At 43.3% G+C, this 13324-nt stretch overlaps 1 long non-coding RNA gene across 1 annotated transcript in view; it reads left to right on the top strand.

The window, feature by feature from the left end:
• The first annotated feature begins 12672 nt into the window (after positions 1-12672).
• LOC137858620 (uncharacterized) overlaps positions 12673-13324 on the top strand; it is a 17659-nt gene continuing 17007 nt past the window's right edge. The window contains exon 1 of the long non-coding RNA XR_011097889.1: positions 12673-12780. This is a non-coding gene — a long non-coding RNA (uncharacterized lncRNA). The remainder of the gene's footprint in view (positions 12781-13324) is intronic.

Here is a 13324-nt window from a genome sequence, read left to right as displayed (position 1 = left end):
TGCACAGAAAAAGTGGATTTTTCTGCAGCCGGAACATGTATTTTCTTCTTTAGTTGGTTGGAACATTTTTCCTACTGCAATGCTTTGCTTTGGGGGAGCGGGAGCATCCCTTGGGCCCAGGTGAGCTCACCTGTTACTCCTGGCACTTCAGGTCTGGGAGACCAGCATTCACCCTGGGCTCACCCTTTCTGTGCAGACAGCTTCCCTGATGATGGCCTTCCCCTGCTGCTGATGTAGGGGGTGTTACGGGGTGCTGTGGGAGCAGCAGGTACATCAGAGAGGAAAACCAGGCTCTTTGGCCCCAGGAACAGCTTGGAGCTTGAAGTGTTTTGTCATTAAACGCTTTTGTCTTTCTGAACAGAGTTGTTTCGACGTCACTTATTCCACAAGTGTAGGCCAACTTGAAAAGAAAAAAAAATAAATAGTTATTTCTATATTTCAGTGTAGTAAAGTAAATGCTGGATACTGGCATTTTGCTCAGGACTGAAACTTTTTCAGCTGTTGAGACAAGAGACCAGGTTTAGATGATAAAGTATTTGTGGTTTAGCTTCCTAGTTCCCCTCTTGAGGATTTACAGTACTGTAAATCTTGACTAACGTCATGTAAATCCATAGTAATGTAACTATATTTATTTCCCTCCATGGAGCTGTCTAGATTTACACCAGTGAGAATGAGAACAGTATTTGGCCCTTTAATATCTATCTCCAGATAATAAAAGTCATATGAGGGTTTCACTAAATATTTGGCAAACCTACTAAAACAAGCCCAACAAGCTACGCAGGACGTAGATTAATTTCCTCCACCAGCATCTGGGTTCAGCATTATAATTAGCAGCAGATCTCCTAGTGATATGCCAAACAAAGATGTTTATGTCAAATAGCTATTTCTTAAAAGAGAAAAAAAGAGAGAGAGAGAGAGAGAAGGGGGGGGGGGTTAAGTTTATTGAATACCATGAATACCAGCCAAAGCATTCATACCTGCAGCCTGCTGAAGGCTCTGCACCCCCTGGACTGCCAAAGCAGGGCTGTGATGTGATGAGGATGAAGTTCTTGGTGGTGTTTGGGAACAGGGAGATCCCAGGCACTGCCAGGAGCTTGGGAAAGCGAAAAGAAGGAATTAATCAGACCTCTGAAGGAGTTTGAATTGCTAGAAGCAGATACGGATCTACTTGTGGCCTTGATAAAGGAGACTCTGACCTTTGTGTGATCAGGCAATCGTTGTAACACAGCACTGCAAGGAGTTAATGTAATCTGGAAGAGTTCTATGAATTTCTGGAAAGACTCAATGAAATCATCATCTAAAATGATCTGGAGTAATCAGAAGACATATTTGGCAACTGGTCTAGACTGATTGAGCACAAAAATGACCTTGGGCCTGTAGCTGTGGCACACTGATGTGTGGACCTTCAGCTTGCATGCTAGAGGGCTGTGTCTCCATCAGTGGCAAAGGATGCTTTCACTCATTTCTAACCTAGAGATACTAGACATCACAACAAGTACAGTATACCAGCGTGGTGGTAATATGCACTGCAAACTTCCCAGCTAGCATTCCAGGATTATTCATCAGGCAGTAATTAGAATAATGCATTATAAATCTTCTGAAATGGTGCCAGGGAGAGAATTGCTTTCCATTTTGAACAGTGTTATTGGTACAGCTGGAAATGCTGCCTAATGAAAATACTTTTAAACATCTCTTGGTCTGCATTTGGTCCCAACCTGCCCAAGGAGCACAGGCAATCTCTTCTGTTCTCCTTGCTGGATTGCAGAAGAATTACTTAACAAGCTGTCTGTCCTGATTACAGATATGGAGGAGTCCAGGCTGTAATGCCACTGAACCCTACTGCAAAGAGCTAAAAATGGTACCTGGTGTGTAAGTGTATTTGTAATTTTGCCTAATCATCAGACAGAATGCTTTCCCCTGCACCCAGTGTGACCTCCCGAAATCTCCAGTGGGACAGATCCCCCATTCTGGATCCTAATTTAGAGAGCAGCTATACTGATCGGGACATTTGTTACCAGGATTTTAGGTCACCGCGATACAAAGAAGGCAACTGTCATTTTGGAGGTTTGGTTTCTAAATATCAATGCAGAGATGCGACCAGGAAATTGATGGACTTGTCAGGACTCAAACCGTGGCAAAACAAGAATGAATATCTAGTAGTGGAGTTTAAAATAAAACTTTAAAAGGTAGATTTCAAGACAAAATTTACTGGACTTCTCATAAGGAGTTTTAATCATTTGTGATCAAAACTACCACTGAAAGATATCTTAATATTTATTTTGTTTATGACCTCTACCTGGGAATTGAAGCCCTGGGTCAGATCGTGTTACTTTATTCAGAGCATTAGTAATAATAAAATCTGACTGTAGCTGTATTTTCTCCTGCTCAGATTTTGGAGTAGCATCCAGTTAATCCTGGGTTTTAGAAAAAGTGCTGAATGAGCAGGTGCTTACACAGCTTCTTTCCTGCCCAAATCAGTAAGAAAAGCTCTTAGTAAAGCAAAGATAAATAGATTTGTCTACTTAAAATATTCAGATAAGATCTTTTCATCACACTAGCAACCAGTGTGTGGCTGTGTTTCCCACTAGGTAGGAACCTGTCTTCCACTGAATGGGAATCTTGAGATTCCAATAACCAGTCTTTGGGAATGTCTTCATGGGTTAACGGCGTGTTAAGGTTCTTTAATTAGGTTAGTGGTGTAATGGTTTATCGCATGTTCTTTATACTGAACACCAGGTCCTCAGCTGGTGTAAATCAGCACAGCAAGGCTAACCTGTGCTGACTTACAGCAACGCAGGGAAAGCTGAAGGAGATTAGCAGGGTGTCGTTGTCCTGTAACAGAGCCATGTGGATGCATGTTGGAGATGGTTTTGCTTCGTAGCCCAGTTCTGTTGATCTGGGCCTCACACTGTACAGGCTCTTAAATGTGACCCTTATCTGAACACTGAAATCTTCCCTGGGGCCCCCCTGCCCACGTTTACTTCAGTTTGCACGATCTCTGCAATAGCTATAATTGCTTTTGTGCTTCTGTACTTCCACAGGGATGGAGACCATGCTGAGGGGCAGCGTTTGTCCCTGTCTGTGCAGGAAGGGCAGCGTGCCTACCTCTACGCTGAAGAGGCAGAACAAGACTAGTCCTCTGTCACTGGAGTGTCACCACCCCAGGGCTGCCTAGTCTGAGGCTGCTGCGACCAGCTGCGGGCAAGGAGGGACAGCACACACATCTCGGCAGGCAGACAGCAGCAAGGTCACTGGCTCAGGGTGGTGTTTGTCCCCGTGCCTGGGGAGAGAGACCCCATCTCTGTGTGTTTGCAAGGTAAGAGGGAAAGGAGGATCTTCTGCCTTCCGTTTCTGCAGCACAAGGTGAGCCACAGTTGGCACGCAACTTCATTCCTTCTGCTTTCTTTTCCTCTCACTTTCTCTCTGTAGTACGAAAATAGTATCAGTAACACATTTATATCCTTCAGGAAAGGTAACATGTGGACAATGTTGCAAAACTCCAGGTGGGAGCTGTGGCTGTCGTACAGAAATGACATATGTAAAAGTTACCAAATATACACAGAAGCTTTGAAGGATAAAGGTGTGATTTCTGAGAAAATTATCTTGTGCTTCCTGAGACAAATGGGAAACCAGGTTGCTTGCCCCTCGTGGGAGCTTTCATGGCACCGGATGACTTAAAGTTGGCCCTGAAAGTCCATATATGAGGTGAAGGACGCCTAGCCAATGTCTGGCTCTCCTCAGTAGGTCCAGATATTGCTCTGTATCTAGGTGCAGGGAAACACAAAGGTACAGGTGTCAGGACAGGGCAGCTGGATCCTCAGTTATTTACAAGTTATCTGTGTGCATAACTGCAAATGGCAGAGTTGGTTGTGCTGCGCATTATCATGAACATTGCTCCATCCCTCCTGAGGGATTAAGTGTGCGTGGCCTGAAGCCTCCAAGAAATGTCATCTCCCTTCCTGGTTTCTGACAAGCCATTGTGACGGGGCCTGGACAAACCTGCCTATGCCCAGCACTGCTGGTTGTAGCAGCATTTCAGAGCTGAGCTGATCAGAAAATCCAAATGCTTTTTTGGAAAGCATTTTAAGTGCAAAGCAAATTCTAATGAAAGAGACTTACATGGATAGAAAATACTAAGCATTTTTTAAAACTCAGATAAAAATATTTTATCCTAAACCAGAAATATTTCCATTAAGGCCAGCATCCTGTCCACTTCCCGGGATCCACAGCTGCATTTCCATTCTCTTCTGTATGTAGGACATAGCAGCTGCTCTGCTCTTTCCATGATGCACTGCCACTGCAGCCGGGGTTGCCAGCAGTGACAGCTCCTCTTTCACAAGGAGTCCTGAATGATGAAGCAAGAAACCTGGGCAGCTAACCCACATAGGAGGGTGGGATATCCAAACTACAATGCCTGTGTGGTATTGCTGTTCTGGTACGAATGAAAAATGTTCTCTTTTTTTTTCCCCTCTGGAAAAAAAAAAAAAAAATCAATCCATTTCATTAAAAATCAAAGAGATTAAAAAGTGGAGAGGAAAGTGGTTGTTAAGTAGGAAACAAAATAATTATACAAAGCCAGTTAGAGGCAAGACCAGATTGTCCATCTCTTGGCTCTTGTTCTGTCAGTGGCTCCCTGATAGTGTCCATTATTTGTCCATCATTCATCAGAGAAACCCACACTGCCACATGCTGTAGCACTTAATTTCAATTTCATGTCACAGAACTGGTGAATCTTGACTTTGTCAGGAACTGGGCTGAGCACAGAACTCATCCCACTTGGCCAGATACTCTCTAAAACTTGTGATCTTTTCAGCACAGGTTTTGTTTTCTTTCAGGTCATTCTGCATATAGACATCAGAGCAGAAGCTAGCTCCTTAAATAAAAACCAAAGCAAAGCACTTGACTACTTCAGAAGAATAGGAGACCCGAAAGGAAAGGAAGGGGAAAAAAAAAAAAAAAAGACACTTAGGTACCGTATTGAGCAGATGCTGTGGGTTGTTATAGCAACTTGAGTTCTAAAACAGGAGAGAATACCCACATGCTGCCACATCTATTGAAGAATCCGCACTCCAGACTTCAAAATTCAGGCACTGAGGAAACACCTATTTCCTATTATTAAAAAAAAAAAATAAAAAATAAAAATGTAAGGCTTCCTCAGAAAAATCCACATACGTTATCCTGTGGAAGAAAACAGTTCTTTAAGATGCTTTGCAAAGGCTCGTGGTATCATTTGTTTATGATATTTAAAGCAGACTGTGTGCATGCCTGTGTGCGTGTGTGTGATGTGGATTTCAACTCGCAAAGAGAACTTGAAAGCTCTCCAGCAAAAACGTAAGTGCTCTGACAAAGAGTTTGCAGAGGGAATAACTGGCAGCAGCAGATACCAAGGTGACAGTGAGCAGTTGTAACATCAAACCTGAAACACTTACCAGTTTGTGTACTTCTGCGGGAGATAATGACTACTCAGATGCTGTCTGTCTCTGTCAGTACAAGGAAAAAGCACCAATTACTATCAAATCTAGGAGATTTCAGGCAGGTATAATTGAAAGTTTGCATAGCAAAATATCACGTTAGATGTGAAAATGCATGAATCAGACTCCAAGTTCAGGCAGAGCATACTTACTGTGGCCTAACGAAGCAAACAGAAGTCTTTCTCTTGACTCAGCTGAGCACTGGATCAGACCTCAAGATACTTGCATGTGGAAGGATGTGAGGTTTGGGGTCTTTATCTGCTCCAGTTTCAGCTAAGAACTTGTGTGGGAGGGCAATAGCCTGAGATACTCCGCCTGAAATGCCACATTTGGATATTATTCCCTATTTTTGTTTTATGGCTTTTTTTTTTTTTTTTTTTTTTGTCAGAATGTTTGCACTGTAAGTAATCTGTGAATTCATGCCTTGGGTAACCCATCCACCAGCTGGCTTTGCAAAGCAGAAGTGGAGCAGTTCGCAGCACCGTACGGAGATCAGTCGGCGCTCAAACGAGGGCTGGCTGTGGGGAAGGGGCAAAGCGAGCGCGGGGCTGCCCCAGAACTCAGGGAGCAACAGCTGGATGGGCAGGAGTTTTTCCAGCAGAAAGACTGGACACAAACCATCAGTCTTCGCACCAGGGAGACTGTGGCCCTGCTCCCCTGCTCCAGGCCAGCCCAGCCAGCTTGTGACCCAAGGGGTGTAGGTCCGGGGTGTTTGTATGGGTGCTCCTGGTGTGGGGTAGAGATTGGGCAGCCCTGGAAGTGAATGAGCTTTGCTGCCTGTCCTGTCACTGCCTCCCTGCTTACCCATCATGGCAAAATGTAGGAGTCTCTCAGCTATGGCAGTGAGGGATTTCATGCATGGGTTTTGAGGGACACTCCACTGGCATATTTATGGGCAGAAAAAGTCACAAGATCAATGGCTTTGCCTCTGTTTTTTTTTTTGCTCCAGTTCCTAACGCTGATGTTTGACTGTACTGTATTTTGATTGTTTGATGGGTGCTGGTGTACACCCCCTTTCCCTGAGGGCACTACATTCCCCCTGCACAGGCTTCCCATGCACTCCCTGGTGGGCTGGGATGGCTGGCTCGGGGCAGAGCAAACTTATGGGGGGCTGAGGCCTTGCTTGGCTGCTGCAGGAGTCCATGGCTCCTACAGCAGACCCCAAAGTCACTCCTCAGTGTCTCTGAACTTTTCTCTCCTACCTTCCTCTTTCCTAGAGGTATAATTTTCAGCAGAAGCTAGCTTAGGTCATCAGCTGGTTTTTTGTAGCCATCTTCCAAAAATAGTGCATCTGGTCAGAATTTTTCTTCTCTCTCCCTTTAATTCAAGTACGGCTGAAAGACGTTGCCCAAACATACCTCCAGTAGTAATAATATTTAACGATACATCTTCAGACAGAAAAGAATATGGAAGCTATTAAACCCAGAGGCAAATATTTTCTGAGTTATGAGTGTGAGAAAATTGAGTTATAGGTAGAATGTGAGTGGTTTTGCAATCTTCGTAGCAGGTGTTAAAACCAGTCTGCTGAAATAATTATTTATTTGCCTTAAAAGTGTAACCTTGGCTTTTTAAAGCTATTCTGGAAGGAGTGTAGAGGAATATGTTTTCATCTGTGAATGAATTAAGCAGGAGTTGGGGTATGAAGAAAAGGTAATAGAGTTAGTGGAAAGAAGAGGTATGGTTTTTAAAATAATAATTCAAAACACCAACCAACCAAGAAGAACAGAATAATCACATGAAGTGTAGATTTTTTTTTTTCATTTGTTGGTGAGCCACTAGTGGTGAGCAGTCCATGGTACAAACTCAGCTATGTGTCTAGCGTTGGTGTTTTGTGGAACAGCTGTCAGCTTTAATTCTGAGAGATTTGAGACAAAATAGGCTCTAGGAAAGATTTCTTCTGGCAAAACTGGCACTAGCTTTGTGTTAGACACGGTGCAGTCACTGCGTGAGCTAACTTGCATTTTCTGCAAAGTCTGTAAGTAAAAAGCTACCATGCAGTGCTTGCTCTTGTAATCTCTAATGGATTTGTCAGAGAAGCTTTTCTTAAGGGTCATGTCTGTCAAGCTGGATGATAAACACAAGGTTGTGTCTCCTCCCTGCAGAAATCAATGTCAGGGATGGGAATAAAGGCAACAGAGGCGATACTCGTACAAAACCATCCCAGCAAAAGGAAGGTGTCGGTAGCCATGGGCATACCGAGAGGAGAGAACAGGCACTCAGAAGATCTGCTGGTGAAGTGAGCAGTGAGTAAGCGTGTCGGGTCTCAGCAGAACACCCCTCTCAGGGACACAGGGTCCCAGAGCCTGAAACAAGAAGATCCCGCTGAGTCCACGGGAGGGAAGCTGCGGCTTTGGTCCTGGGCCTCTGCCTTAATGCAAGCTGCCACAGGTACTGGAGCAGTGGCAATGCTCTCTGGGCATGAGAAGCCCCAGGCAACTGTAAATGCTCCGGCAGTGAAGATCTAAGCAGTGCTGGATGAGAAGCTGTACAGTGGCATCTCAGGAAACATTTCTGAGATGGAAAACTTGGGGACAAAATGGAGACAAGTGGAAGTTTTATTCTAGTAAAAACAAGAGCTCTGCCCCAAATCAGGCCAAAGGGCAGTCACACAAAGGCAAATCCCTGCTCTGCCTGATGAAACCCAGCATTTTTTTGAGGAACTATCCATATTTTCCCTCCTTAGATTTCATTTAGGCAGTCTCATTGAGGTTGAGGAATAACGTGGGAAAGAGCTTTTTTCTGCTTAGCAACCAAAGAGGTCCAGACTCCCATTTCAATCCCAGTGGAGACAAGAAGATTGAATTGTTGAGTTTCAACTAGGAAATGGGATGCAATCTTCATTCTCATGGTGGGTGGTGGAGTAGGGAAGGAATAAAAGACCAGATTTTGTCCTTGAGCTTACTAAAAACCCTTCTGAGCCTTCTTGAAAATAATTCCTGGCACAGTCAGCTTTAAACCTAAGTTTGACTTTTTTTTTCCCTCTCCTAGTACCAAACATGATTAGAACATAGTATGGATTAATTGCTCTGCCAAATGTCATTCCTATAAATCAAATCTGTTTTCTGACATATGAGTGAGTGTCTGAATACTCCAAGCCATTAAAAATATCTGCATAATTTTAAAACCTGCTAAATGTTGTTGTTTTCTCTCTCTCTCTCTCTCTTTTCATTCTTGGTACAGTATGGTATTTTACTGCAATGATGAGAAGTTGAATGGCAAGTTTCAGTCAAATGCATTTTTTTTTTTTGCAATCCAATCCTAAAATCTTGACAATGGCACTTACAGTGGAAATGCCACCAACTGTAAATTTACACACGGACAAAACTTGGCATCCTTAATCAGCTCTTTTTCAGGCATAACTTGTGGGATCCGTGCCCACATTCTCTCTACAGGAATTAGTGCTATCCCACTGCTCAAGTATTCATGTTTTAGCGCTCCAGGTGTATAGCAGTGTGCGGGACAAAGTCTCCAGAGCTCATCCTACTAGTCCGTACTGTGTTTCATGTGTAATATGGCAAAAATAATTTCCCATGGTAATAATGACCGCCCCTCTGTCTGATTAACTATATCATGCAGCTAGAGTTGGGGAAAAATTACCCAGCACATCATATTTTTTCTTTGGTAATGGCTGATTTGACAGATCCAAAATACTTTGTGGGACTTCTTCAGTTCTGCCAGTTCTTGAGAGGAGTTAGCTGTGCTTGTAGACGGAGCTGTTCCTGACAGTGTGCTGGGGAGCGATGTTTGCAAGTGGCTTTTTCCCTGCCTCTGTCTGTGGCCCCTGGCAGTCTGTTCACCTTGGCCTGGGTCACTGTCATTCATCCTGGACTGGCTCGCAGCCTGCATGACAAGCCAAAAAATTCATTTGGGATCACTTAAAATTAAACATTTTTTACTGCTCCCTCCATGTTTCGCCTCCTATGACGAGGGAGTGTGTGTGGGGGGGGGGGGGGGGGGGGGGGGGGGGCGGGAGGAGGAGGAAGTAATTTTCTAACAGTTTCTGTCCTGATTTAGAGGATTTATTTTTTTTAATCTTTCAGCAGAGGAAATTCAGTTTCCCACTCATTTTTCTCTCTTGCTGCTCCAGTGCTTGGACAGAAAGCTGAGTTGCTGCATCTGGCCTCAGCCAGGCCCAGAGCCCCCCGGAGCCCACAGGGGCCTTCCTTGCTCAAATGGGTTTGTGAACAAGGCCTGGAGGGCCAGAGGAGTGATTGCACTGAGGAGGCTGACAGGTTTTCAGGTTTCCTTCTCTGACCTGCTGCTGTGTCCTGTGGCTGTAACAACAGATAGAAAGGTCTCAAACCATTTCAGGGGGCTGGAGGGGGCAGTCTGGCCAAGAAAAACACACATTTCTTCCCACAGCAGAAACCGCCAGCCTTTGAGATGGGCTCTTCTGGCTCACTCTGGAGCTGTTCTTCAAGGCAAGTGTTACACCTGCTCTGTGCCACCAGCATATTTGCAGGGAGCTGGGGCAGCTGTGGCCTCTGGGAAGAGAGGGCACCCATCCTCAGGGTGCAGCACAGAGCAGTACAACAGTATGTGAGTCAGAACCTACAAGTCCATCATACCGGGCACACTGCAAACTACCCTAAGTGTCTCATAGTCGATTTTGTTCAGATCAAGCTCACATAATTCAGTCATAAGGAGTCTTCCATGCCCACTGTTCTAGGATTCTCTGGCATTTGACCCTCTTTAGTTAGTTTATTTGAAAGGAAAATACTGCTTAAAAACTAAAAACTGGAAACTTTTGACAATCGCAGCAATTTTCTCACTTTTTGACAAACTGCTCAAAATTGACTAAATTCTCAAATATTTCAGTTGTCCTAAACAATATATATATACACATGTTTATATATATATTTTCTGGAAGATGAGCTATAAAAATCATTTGCTATTCTACTTTTCAAAATATTTCGCATTTGTATAAATTCAGTTAATAACTACACAGCATTAAGGGATATGACGTACTGCTCTCCATTGAAAATGGACACAGGTTATCATGTAACCCAATTCAGGTCTTGTGCATATTGTATGGCTGAGCACTGTGCTATAGTAAGGAAAATGAGTTTCTATCCTCTTTACTGTCTGTGGCATGGGACCAAGTTGTTTCTCTGAACTGAAGAACACTCCAGCAAACGCTGTTTCTCAGTTTCAGAATTTGACTAAACCCTAATTCTGTTGCCATCAAGATTTAAACAAATGGTGTAGAGATACCTAAGGGAGCAAGTGATTTTATGTCTGCTATAAGACAGTATTAAAGAGTCAAAATAGTCCACTAGAAGCAGATGTACCTGTACCTCCTTCTGGCCAGCTATGAGTTCCACCTTTGAAGAATCATTTCTGTTGTTTTTGAACCAAAGAAAGGAATAAAACTATTTCAAAAGTCCATAAAGCCTACTAAGATGAATGTGAGGGGCCCAGTAGAATAATTTTCCAGTTCAATGTAGGTTTATTAAAACTATTTGGAGCAAGTAAAGCAGTTCAAGAGAGAGTGATCCAGCAAAGTGTGGTGGGGCCTGAGAGTGGAAGTGTTTTTGTCTCATCACTGATCTCTAGCACCTTTCTTTTCTGGTCTCATATCTTGATTTGTCTAATTTGTATATTTAGACTGGGAACTCCATAGCTGAAACTATTCTGTCTTACATAAGAAACGTGTATTGAGTTTCAGGGGTAATAAGAACAAGGCTATTTCTATGGAATACGTATGTATAAGGGGAGACCTACTGATTTTGAAAGCTTCTGGTGAAAAATGCTTGTGTGAGCACAAAAGTTCAAAGCTAGGCTATTATTATTCCATTTCCATATGAATGATCTAAACAATTTGTGTCTGGGCTTAATATGCAGCTACTAAAAACAGAGTTCGTGTTATGGCCAGATGGAATAGGCAACGGATGTGATAGCCACTGTGAAATCTGGCTGCTTCTTGGTGAACCTCACTGGGTTAGGTCTCTCCTTCCACTTCTCAGCTACTTCTATAGGAGGCTGAGGAAGATGTGGTGGGGGCTTCCCCTGTGCCCATCTGCTCTGAGAGCTAGTCAGTGCCAGTAACAATGCTGTTACACATTCTTGTCTCAGGTACTCAGATACACTTGCAGCTTCAGTTTGAACTAAAAAGAGGCGAACAATAAGCCAACATTCCTCCTCACCTGTCCTGCAGAAAAGCCCTGGGATACAGCTTAGCCTGAAGCCTTCGCTAGCACAACCCAAAACCTCTGAGTAGAGTTAGAAGAACAAAAGCCTCCTTGTGCACAGCTGATACTCTTCCACCTGTCCTGCCCCATGGAGCCAGAACAAGGCAATAGAAGTCTTGAGAAAGACTTTCTTACCATCAGCTGTTCAAAACATCTGTAACCTAGCAGTGTACTTTCTTTATTATTGTTCTTTATTTCAGAAAGTGCATTTTCTTCACATTTTTCAAACTGCTGTCTATACAATCATTTGGAAACTAGAGCAGGTAGAACAGCTTTTTAAACAAAACCTCTCATTTTGTCAAGAATGCAGCTTTATACAAATAAAGTAGATTAAGATTGAAGTAGTTGTTTTTTTTTTGTTTGTTTGTTTTTGTGTGTTTGTTGCCTTATTGTTTGTCTGTTAGCTTTTTGTTGTAAACTGAAAAATACTGTTATTCTGTAACCTGCTTCCAGCATCTGGAATCATAACAGAAGGTAAGTTCTAACTTGGAGCAAAAGCAAATGTTTCCTCCACCCTGCCCTCCATAAACAGCATTTGAAATGTTAAAAAATATCATAATAATAATAATAATAATAACAGTTCATCCCCTCAAAAGGAAGTAAAGGTAAGCCTTCTTTTCCCACAGGCAGACACATAGAGAATGTGCCCAGGATGTAGATCCGGGCTCTGTTCTGAAGATGACTGTACCAAGCTACGTGGCTGGTGGTAAATGTGTATTCCATACAACGACTTGGGGAAAACGAAGGTCAAATACAGAAATACCCCAAATGTATTGATCAGCCAAGAGGGAGAATACAGGCATATCATTAGCGGCTTAAGATTTCTAAAAGTTTGCATAAGAAAAGTAAAGAATTTTGAGCTGGTAGGGCTTTTTGGTAGACCTCAGTTTGATTGAAGCATTTCACCTCCTCTGGGACCCTGCCTGAGGTAAGCCCTCCCCTCTGCTGCAGGGTTTGCTACCCCAGCATACCCATAATACTTCTCTGCTTATCATTTTAGCACCTGTGAGCTTTTAAATTGACCACTGAGGGCTTCCTCTAGCCTGATGGGGGTGAGGTAGGGGAAAGTAGTGTGTTTGGAGAACAGCAGAGAAAAATAACACGTTTTTCTTCATGAGGTAAGAACTTTGGCTTTCTTTTGCAAGATTTTTTTTTATTATTATTATTTTTAAAGTTTTCATTGCATTCCCAGTTGTAGTTCCTTGATAGAGGAGAAATCCTCTATTTTTGTGAGCTTGTGTGCGCTCTGGGTGAGGTTGGAGAAGCCACATGCTAATAACTTCATAAAATGTGATGTGCAAAGGAGTCCTTTTGCAGAAAACAGTGGCAGAGAGTTGGATGTAGGAGTGGTTTGTTGCATGTAGCAGGTGGCTTGAGTTCTGTGTAGAGTACTTGCCAGGTGTTTTTTTTTTTTGTTCTGCCTCTTTAGAGCCTTTCTTTTGTGAGTCTGTAGAAGAGAAGAACCCACAAATAAAAGGGAGAAGCTGTACACATAGGATCTGATTCACTCTCTGAACAGGCTGGGCCTGCTTCTGTCTGGGCACTCCAGGCAAACAAAGCAGAAAAGAAGCTGTTGTGCGCTCCTTGGAGCGGGTGTAGGTGTTACTCTGCTGATTTTCAAGCTATCTAACACCAACATCCCTGGGATGGACGCTGCTGGGG

The sequence above is a fragment of the Anas acuta genome, chromosome 6, assembly GCF_963932015.1.
Source record: "Anas acuta chromosome 6, bAnaAcu1.1, whole genome shotgun sequence".
NCBI classification, from domain to species: Eukaryota; Metazoa; Chordata; class Aves; order Anseriformes; family Anatidae; genus Anas; species Anas acuta.
The sequence above is the reverse complement of the archived record's forward strand: the minus strand, read 5'-3'. Positions and strand labels throughout refer to the sequence as shown.